Here is a 10897-nt window from a genome sequence, read left to right on the forward strand (position 1 = left end):
CTCACTGTCTGGACTGCACCACACACATCAAGGTTCCATACACTGAAATCCCGCTGCTGAGATGAAGTTCCAGATAGGTAAGCTGCTGGGGTTGGGGGAGTGTGGAGGTAGTATGGAAAGGCAGGAATAGCCCATCACATGGCGGGTCCGATCCCAGCACCAGAATAAAAGAGGAAAGAGTAATTACCTATTTACATATATAGCAAATATAATGTATTTACTATATTGTTATATTTATGATTTTAATGCTCTAGTAACTTTAGGGCTGGGTGGGATGATGACGCACACCTAGAATCCCAGCCCCTGGAAGCAGGCAGAAGGATCACCACAAATTAAAGGAACTGCAGGCCCTAGGACAGTGGGTGAGAGACACATGAGGAGGACCTGATGTAAGAAATTGGAAGGAGGGCCGGGCAGTGGTGGCGCACGCCTTCAATCCCAGCACTTGGGAGGCAGAGGCAGGCGGATTTCTGAGTTCGAGGCCAGCCTGGTCTACAGAGTGAGTTCCAGGACAGCCAGGCTTACACAGAGGAAACCCTGTCTCGAAAAACAAAAAAGAAATTGGAAGGAGGACTATTCTTTTAAAGGCTTATGTAGTGGTTTGAATGAGATATCTCCCATATACCATATTCTTGGCCATTTGATTACTTGGTCCCCAGTTGGTTATACTGTTTGAGTGTTACTGATTAGGAGGTGTATCTGAAGTATAAACTTAAGGATTCTTTGGGAAGTCAGTAGTGTTGGGCGGTGTTTTGCAGGGGCAAACACATGAAGGAACACTTCACTGAAGCAGATACAAGTGAAAGGATGTTCTGTTAAAGCAAGCACGTGAAAGGACACATGACGAATTCTTTGCTAACAACACACATGTTTTGGTCCACCTTACATTGAGTAGTTGAGCTGCATTTGTCGGGACTCCATAGAAAGAAATGCACCAAAAAACTTCTGGTGGTATGCTGCCGTTTCTTGACACTTCCTCAGATTCGGGCTCATTGGCAAAGCGATGTCAACTGTAACAAGACATGTGCTGAGGCAAGACCCGTGGAGGACACATGATGTTTGGAGGGAGTATAAATAGAACTCAATGGACAGTGATGGAGGCTGATCTAGGCTTGCTTACACTGCTAACTGTGCAGTGTTTGTTCTCACATCTTTGCTAATCTTCACTTCGCTGAGAGGCACCACCAAGAACTTTCCCTGACATTCCAGTTGGCCCTGATCCCTCTTGCTGACTCTTGCTGATTCGGCTGAGGCCTGGCTGTCTCTGCTGGGTAATGCCACCGCTGCTGCTATCCTGATACTACTGAACTGGACTGCTCATATATCCCTGAAGTGTTTGTGAGTGGATCAAGTTGCCACTGCTAACCTGTGAATGAAACTGGCAATTTTCAGATAACATGGATGGGAGTTGCTCCAAAGAACCTTTCTAAACAGGTCCACTTCCCCTGTATCCTTTCTGGATGGCCGGATAGAAGGAAGGTTAAAGCATGTATGAACCATCATTAAAAATAGGCTTTGAAAAGTTAAAGTTACAGCAAGCCAGCGGTGGAGCAGCAGCTAAGGTAGCCGCCTGCAGAGGGCAAGCCCGTGCTGTCTGCTCTCTCTCTCCCCTGGTTCGAATCCCAGTTTCCCTGTGTGACTCTGCCCGAGTTTCATGGAAAAAAAAAAAAGAAAAAGAAAAATTAAAGTTACATGGTTACATGTGTCCTTGCTAGAGGAAGTATGGGGGGGGGGCGGATTTGAGAGTTCAAAGACTCTTGCCATTTCTAGTTTGCTCCCTGTAGCTTGCTTGTGATTTGAGATGTCCTCAGCTCTTCCCCCTGCCGTGCTTTGTGTTGGCTGCCACACTTCCCTGCCTCGACGACAATGGACTCTTATCCAGTTAGAACCATAAACCCCAAATAGACCTTTCTTTCTGTAAGTAGCCTTGCTTATGGTGTTTTATTGCAGCAATAGAAAAGTAATTAATATGGTTTGCTTTTATTATCTTTATGTATGTATCTGTATATATGCTACATGTGTGCAGGTGCTCTTAAAGGCTAGAAGAGGGTGTTGGACCACCTGGAGCTGGAGTTATAGGCAGTTGTGAGATGCCATAAAGATGCTGGGACTGGGGCTGGAGAGATGGTTAGAGTTCTCCTCCAGAGGCCTTGAGTTTAATTCCCAGCAACCACATGGTGGTTCATAACCATTTATGATGAGATCTGGTGTTGTCTTCTGGCCTGCAGGCATACATGCAGGCAGAATGCTGTATACATAATAAATAAATAAATATTAAAAAAAAGAGTTTGGGACCCAAACTCGTTCCTTTGCAAGTGCAGTGAGCTCTCTTACTGTTGAGCCATCTTTCCAGCCTCCAGGAAATAGATTCATGATTGTTAGAGAAAGACATGCAGGGAACTGATAGGTAATCCTTTCTTGACAAAATATGCCTTTGTGAGCAGAACAACAAGAGATTCCCCAGCAGGACAAACAGGCCTTTTCTCTGTAGCAGGAGGGTTCATCTGGCCTCCAGGGTTCAGCAGATTTAGTGACCTCTTGTGCCTCATCACTGAGCACACATTTTTCCCAGCTGTGCCAACTCTGGTGCCAATTCAGGTAAGTGTGAAGGAGTGTAGGAGAGCAGAATGGGGGGGGATCAGCAGAGCAGAATGGGGGCAGCAGTTAAAGGAGCAAGAAGCAGAGAGGAGGAGTTCTACACTGGAAGCTCATCCATCTTTCCTTGTCTGGGATACCTCAAAGACCCACTCAGCCACCTCTCTCTGCTCCCCCTGTCCCTCCCCCTCCACAATGCAATCAGGGTGTCCAGCCTCCTTGGAATGTTGAGCCTCCATTCCTGGCCTTGACCATACAGGGAGCAGGACCCCCCACTGGCTCCTGGTTCAGTGTTGCAGTCATGTACCGGCATTTACCTGTGAGACATTTGGGATGATATCCTCAAATTCCAAGGGATTCTTCCTCCCTATTCTAAGGGAAGCTGCCTTTGACTTATGGCAGGCCAGGCTAAGGTAAGTCTGTGTCCCATTGAATCCCAAGGAAAGTTGCACATGCCCCGTGCTGGTCATCTGGACTGCTCAATGCTGGACAGAACTCCAGTGAAGAGAGGAAGCCAGCACCTTACTTGGTCCAAATGTGGGAAGTAGAGCGGCTGTCTATCGAGGATACTGCGTTCACCAGGAGGCATTGCTTTGGAGACACTTTCAGGTCCTACTCTGTTAGTTTCTTGAGAAAAACCCAGAGACTGGCCTGTGTTAGTTTTTCTATCTATCAGTATGATAAAAACAGTAACAAAAACTTTGGGGGGAAAAGGGTTTGTTTAAGTCCCAATTACAGTCCTTTACAGAGCAAAGTCAGAGCAGGAGCAGTCAAAGGCCAGCTTCGACATCCAGGGTAAATAGAGGCGAGCTGTAGAGTTGGCGATTCATTCAGCAGGTTTCTTCTGAGGGAACAAAGCTTGATTCTCTGGGGCTGGTGAGAAATTCTCTGGAGCTGTGCTGTCTGGGGCTGGTGAAAAGGGCGAGGGAATACACAACATACACATACACACACTTGGTGGATGAATGTTGGGCCCCTCTTCTCTCCTCCCCATCCATGCTGGCAGGTGCATGGAAGTCAGGGGCACGGCCACTTGGCCGAACACTAACCAGTGCGCACCTCCCGCAGTGGCCATGGGGTCCCTGCCCCGGACATGTCACATGGTCTGCCACCCCCACGCGGCTCACTCTGTTCCTGATTTCCACTCAACTCTCTTCCCCAAGCTGGAGAGGGTGGCTGGTTCATTGCTGTGCAGTGCATGCCCTTCCCGTCCAGTGTGTGCACGCTGTTGGACCCCATTTTAGCCCTGATTTGTGCCTTGAGGACAAACCTGAACCTGGCTTGAGTTTGAAACCTATTTTAGTCACTTCCGTACAGGGGTGACTCAACAGGACCTGTTTGTCTCTGCCTCTGCTCAGCTGTTGCTGATGTAGAGCTTTGCCATTGGTCCTGTCAGTCACCCCATACCCTCACCCTTCCCCACCCCCTATGTCATCTCACCCCACCGAAACCCCTCCTCCCTATGCTCCAAGTTTATATAAACAAAAGGTTGTTACATTAAAGTTGAGTTCCTGCTTCGACAAGACTCCCGGAGGCCGGGTGTGTTTCTTTGGGCCACAGACACTCACCATCCCACTGAGAGGCCCAGCAAGACTGGGACTTCTCTTTCCTCTAGCCTGGATCTGCCAGCTTTAAGGAGCCAACAGATGAAGCAAGTTTCAACAAGCTCCACCACTTTACATATATATGTACATACCCATACAGACATTTCATGAATGAAGCAAAGCTCCAACTAACTTTATTTTTTCTCTTAGCCTATTTATACCACCCAAGACAAAATAGTCTATGTTAGAAAAAAGATTACCTAATAGCCACAAGTTACATATTCCATAAAAACAATCACCATAAAAACATAGTCTTCGGGAGCTGGTGAGATGGCTCAGTGGTTAAGAGCACTGACTGCTCTTCCAGAGGTCCTGAGTTCAATTCCCAGCAACCACATGGTGGCTCACAACCATCTGTAATGGGGTCTGATGCCCTCTTCTGGTGTGTCTAAAGAGTGGACAGTGTACTCACATACATAAAATAAAAAAATAAATTAAAAAAAGAACATAGTCTTCAAGAACAGACTAAAATCATTACACAAAAGGAAATCATAACAGGATTATTGCTTATGTATTCTCCTTTTGAAACTCATACCAAACTAAACATCTCCCATCTATCTTTCTCTCCTTGTAATCCCCAAACAATAATTCTTTGGTCATTGATTAACAAAGTTTAAGCAAGCCAGTCTATAGTAGCAAGTTTTTTCTATGCTTAGCTGATAACAATTGATATTTATGAAGAAACAGATCATCATTTATCTTATGTCTTATTTTTAAGTCTTGTTCAGTTAAACCAGTTAATCATCTGTTCTCTGTTCTTCTACTCAGAATTATTTGCTCTTTATTCATAACCCTGCCTTTTCATGGTGCACACTGAGACCTACGGCCACATCCCTAGATTACAAGACTCAGGAACTCAGACCCAACCTAGAATGAATGTTTTCTTTATTAACTTGTCCCAAGCCTACTTTTCTCTTCCAAGTACAATTACATGCTTCTAATGCATGAAAGCTCACTGGACTCCGTTTCTAACCTATACAGCTGTAACTTTGATTTTTTAAAACCCTACTTTACAAAAAAGGCTGAAGAAAATACAAGTGAAAGTATGTTCTGTTAAAGTAAGCACGTGAATGGATGAAGGATTCTTTGCTAACAACAGGAATGTATTGGTCCACTTTACATTGCATAGTTGAGCTTCATTTGTCAGGACTCTATAGAGAGAAACATGCCAAAAAACTTCTGGTGGTGTGTTGCAGTTTCTTGCCACTTCCATAGACTTGGGCTGATTTGCAGAGGAATTAGCTGAGACAGACCCACGTGGAGTTTTGCTAAGTCAGACTCATGTGCTAAGGCAAGAAGTGGAGGACATGTGATGTTTAGAGGGAGTATAAATAGGACTTGATGGGCAGTAATGGAGACTGACCCTGGCTTGCTTATAGAGCTAACTGTACAACACTTGTTCTTTTTGCATCTTCGAATCTTCACCGGTCTTCGTTTCCCTGAGACAGGCACAGCCAAGGACTTTTCCTGGTGTTCTCATTGGCCCTGGTCCCTCTTGTTGACTCCTGCCAATTCAGCTGAGGCTTGGCTGTTACTGCTAGGCTGTGCTACCACTGCTGCCATCCTGACACTACTGAACTGGACTGCTGGTATATCCCTGAAGTTACACTATCTCACACCAGACTATAGGCAGTGAGGGTCTCCCCGAACCCAATCACAGCATGCTAGATACAGGAGGAAAGGAGCGATGCCCAAACTTAAGAAGGCACAGCAGCAGCAAGAGGCAATCCAGACACTAGCCACGCCTATCACCAACCCCACTACCCAGGCAGTGCCTCTCCATCACAGCTGTGCAAAATGGTGGCTTATCTCCAGAAAGCTTACTTGCCCACTCAAGTTCCTCCTTCTTGGTGTCCAATAAAGAACCATAGAAGAAAGCTGCTTACTGGCTTGTTCTCATCACTTACTCAGCCTGCTTTCTTACACAATCCAGGACCATGTGCTTTGGGTTGGCACCATGCACAGTGGACTGGGTGGGCACTCTCATTCCAACTGTTAGTCAAGAAAATGTACCACAGATTTGCTTATCACAGGCAGTGATAGGGGAACCCCTCAATTGAGGTTCTCTCTTCCCAGATGATTCTAGCTCTGTCAAGTAGACAACAAAACAACAACAAATAAATGCAAAGCTAGCCAGCATGAGCTTCTAAGCAGGAGTGGACTAAATCAGAGCACAAGGAAGAGGGAACAGAGAGAACACTGTGAGGCCCCTCTTCAGGACTTTACATATCGGGCCTTGCATTTTCCTTTCCACTCATGCCCCTTCATTCATTTGCACCCCTTGCCCTCACCCTTTCTGTACACCAGCAGTTCTCAACCTGTGGGCTGCAGCCTCCACAGGGATATCAGATCTCCTGCATATCAGATATTTACATTATGGTCAATAACAGTAGCGAAACTACAGTTACTAAGTAATAACAAAAATAATGTTATGGTTTGGGAGTCAGCACATGAGGAACTGTATTAAAGGGTCTCTACATTAGGAAGGTTGAGAGCCACTGGCTTCTACTGTAAGGTCACATCCCTTCTTTATCTTCTTCCCTCCTTTCCTCTCCAGGTTCCTTCATTCTCTCCTGCCTCTCTCTGCCTTGCAAAGCTGATGGTTCTCAGCAGTGAGGTTCAGGCTGGATGATGAGATTCTCTTGTTAAGTGGATCCAGTCAGTCTGTCCATACACTGGGTATCTGCAGCATGTGCACACAGCAGGAACTGTGCTGAAAAGGCAAGTCAGATTCCTCCCACGGTGACTCACAGTCTAGTTGGGAAGGTAAAGCACCACCATGACAAGAAAGCTAGCAGTTGACTGTGGTGGTACACGCTTGCAATCCCATCACATGGGAGGTAGAGCATCTTTCTACCAAGGACTATATGATACAAAAATGGGAGCCAGGGCCTTGTAAATGCTAGGCAAGCCCTCTACCACTGAACTATACTACCAGGATGCTAACTAGAGTTTTGAACTCTGCAGGATCCACTCAGTTCAGAAAAAGAACTGGGGAAAAATATCAATTCCAAAGGTCATTGCAATGCTATTCATGAAGTATTAGATGCTCATGCAGAGATGGCTGCTTGATACTCACCATTGTCAGTAATTTTACACACCTTGTCTTCTTTTAAAAAATTATATATGTATGGATGTTTTGACTGAATGTGTGTCTGTACACCATGTGTATGCAATACTTAGAGAAGGCAGAAAATGGCATCAAATCCTCTGGAACTGGGCTACAGACATTTTTGAGCAGCCTAGCATTGGCCCTGGGTATGAAACCCAGATTCTGTGCAAGAGCTCCTTGTTTTCAGCTGTAAAAATGACATTGCTTGTTCTTGACTATTTTTATTTATGTGGATTTGTATGTGGGTGCCCACAGAGGAGTCGGATCCTCTGGAGAAGGAGCTACACACAACACAGGCAGTTGTGAACCACTTGGCGTGTGCTGGGAACTGAACTTGGGTCCTCTGAAGGAACAGCAAGCACTCTTTGTGCCTTAGCCCAACGGCTCGAGCTTATACAGTTTGGGTTTGGTTGCTCTTTTGTTTGTTTGTTCCAAGTTTTATTTCAGATAATTTCCCATGAATTGTGCTCTTTATTACCGAAGTTTTTTAAAAAAATGCCTTTACCAAAAGTGTGCTTTTTTTATATCTGCATGAGTGCTTTGTGTATGTCTGTGGGCCACTTGAGTGTCCTGTGCTTCTGCAGGCCAGAAGAGGATGTCAGATCCCCTAGAACTGGAGTAAGAGGTTGTGAGCTGCCATGTGGTTGTCTACAAGAGCAGCCAGTGCTGTTAACCACTTGGCAACCCCTCCAGCCTCTACCTTAGGTTTTGGTAATTTACCAACATCATGCTTATCAGATATCAATAATAATAAAAAGGCTCATTACTGCACTTGTTGCTGCCTTGGTCACTCTGTGTTTTTTTTCTTTTGCCTTGTATGAATATCCTTGGGTGGGTTTCTATTTTCTTTTATTATTAATATAAAATATAATAAAAACAAAAATATAATAATACAAAATATTTTTTGTATTATCCTTAATCATAGTAATAGTTATATTTGATGTCTTTATTGATGATCAAGTGAAAGAGTTAAAAATTTTTAAACTTTCCACAGATGGAGTCAAAACTGCAGATCAGCTTGTTCTGCACTCTGGGCTCCAGGAAATTAGCTATCCACAAGACAAAATAGATAAGATAGGAGTTCAGAGCTGGGAGTTCAGGTCAGTGTGCCTGTGCATCCTGGATACCAGGAACAGAACTGACCACAAGATAAATTGGATAGGATTTGATTCTTTTTTTTTTTTTTTTTAACTAAAACAGCTGACCATTTTATTTTCACGGTTCATAATGTAAGTGAAAACGGCCCCTTTTGTCTCACTTCTCCCTCCAAAAGTATTCTCTGTTAGAAAGGAAGTTCCTTGCCATGCATCTAGTAAACACTCAGGCTCAGCGCCAAGATCTCCTGGTGGAACATAACAAGAAATACAAAAAAACGATAAAGAGCACTTCTGCTCTCATCTGTCTGGCCGGGTCATGCCAGGCCGTGTGGGCATCATCATAGGGCAGGTGGGAGGTCTCATCATTGGAGGCCCGGGCATCATGGGCATGTGGCCTCCCATGCGTGGTCTCATCCCAGGAGCTGGTCCCACAGGCATCATCCCAGGAGGAGGGGGGCCCATCATTGGCATCATGGGAGGGCCTCCCATGTGGGGTGCAGGCATCATGCCAGGCCGAGGAGGACCCGGGAGACTGGGGGGAGGTGGGATCATGGCCTCTGCAGGCGGAGGAGCAGAGAACGGAGCGGGGGGGGGGGGGGGGGGGGGGGAGGGATCTTTCCTTGTTGAAATGCAGCCGTTGTTTTGTCAATCAGGCTCTGGGCCTGCTCTTCCATCCATTTCTGGTAATAGTCTTTCACATTCTCTTTGTGTTTCCGACCACTGTAGTGTGTCTTCCTCACAGACGGAGAATCGTGGGTAAGATATGTATCACAGTAGTCACAGTAAAACTTAGGCATGATGCTCACAGGCCGTTGGCTACCTGGGTCCCCGCCGCCAGGAACTCAGGGTTTGATTCTTAAAAGAAGAAAGGCTTGTATATGAGATATTTCCCCATGACCGTTTCTTGAACCTGTCACGGAAGCTGAACACTGGACAGGTGCTTTCTATAGCTACTTAATCATGATTTCCCCCCTCGTCTCCCCTGGATTGCCGTTTTTCCCTTTAAAAGCTCTACCTCTTCTCTGAGTGGAGGTTGTACTTCATTGCTTGCCTCTGCGTAGGACAGGCTAGAAGTGCAACCTCAACACACTGAATCAAATATACTTCTTGCTATTGCATCAAGTTCGGTGTCTTGTGATTTCTGGGGTGGCCATGAATTCCCGAGAAAAGGGAGGGAGTTTCTTCCTTTCTGGCAGGCCTTACCCAAGCATCCACATTACCTTCAAATAATGACACTTCAACCTTTAAGTTCATACCTGTTCATGTACTCTGTCAAGTCAGGCTGAGACTTACAAAAAGCTATTGTGTGGATGAGCAAGTAATGTAACTGTTTGAGTGTGGTTATGCATGTGGAAGGCAGCTTTTGGGAGTCAGTTTTCTCCTCCTACGTTGTTGGGTCTCCTGGCAGCAGCCATGCAGCAGAAGGAGCTGCCATTAGTATGGGAGCATGTAGAAAATAGCGCACCTGTCGGCAAAGCCACCGTGAGTATACCTCTGAAAGGCAAGCCCTGAGGTTCCTGGTTCCTGAAGACTCTGCATTATCACTAACCCTTACTGCACTTGCTGCTGCCTTGGTCACTCTGTTTTGTTTTCTTTTGCCTTGTATGAATATCCTTGGGTGGGTTTCTAATTCCTACTGGCAATGGGCAATGCAATCACAATGCATAACAACAGTAATGATTTTCCAAAAAAAGCAATGCCAGTCAGATAGATTAATGATTTAGCATAATATTTCTGAGAAAAAAATTGAAATATGTGTGGTTAAAAACATTAGATCAAGGTGCTTTTTTATGTACAATTAATTAAATTAGGCCAGGTGTCTTGTCAGCTGCTTTGTAGCAGAAAACCTAGGGCAACATACAACATTCTTAGTTATTGAATGAAAGGCGTGCTAAGATCAGGAAGCAAAAATAAGGCAAGCCCAGTTGCTAAGAGCTCGGGAGTTTCACTTACAAAGCACAGGCTACTGTTTAGATTGAGCTTCTGTGTCCATTTGTAAAATCTGATTGTCCTGGTTTTATAACTGTAAGTTTGCTGGTGAGCTTTGGTGTGCATCTTGAGGACTTAGTGCTATGCAGCATGTAGACTGGATAGATTCTTCTTTTTCTGTTGTCTCAAGAGATGTAAAAGATCTCTGGCCTGAAGTTTGCTAGTTACCTATACATTCACTTTGCTCTGAAAACAATATAAGAACAGGTAGAAGGTTAACTGTCAGATGAACAAGAATTGTGGTAAGTTAGAATAACATGATGTCCACCTCCTTAACTGCAAACTGCTATCTTCCAGTACAAGATAAACTGGCTGTTAAAAAGATCTGGCTTGCTCAAATTCTGTTAATCTATAATAGGAAAACTATTACTTTAGGACATTGATGTATTATGGGGAGAAATCACATGAGAAGCTGTGGGGCTGTAGTGCCTGCGATGGGTGTGGGTCCTGTTGGGCTGAGTTGTGGACCCCACGTGTCTGCCACCCCAGGTGGCTGAAAC

The 10897-nt window shown here is 45.1% G+C and overlaps 1 pseudogene; it reads right to left on the reverse strand.

The window, feature by feature from the left end:
* Positions 1-8690: 8690 nt before the first annotated feature.
* On the reverse strand, positions 8691-9229 carry LOC117695258 (U1 small nuclear ribonucleoprotein C pseudogene; annotated as a pseudogene).
* Between the last annotated feature and the right edge of the window lie 1668 nt (positions 9230-10897).

This window comes from Arvicanthis niloticus, chromosome X, assembly GCF_011762505.2.
Source record: "Arvicanthis niloticus isolate mArvNil1 chromosome X, mArvNil1.pat.X, whole genome shotgun sequence".
Classification (NCBI taxonomy): Eukaryota; Metazoa; Chordata; class Mammalia; order Rodentia; family Muridae; genus Arvicanthis; species Arvicanthis niloticus.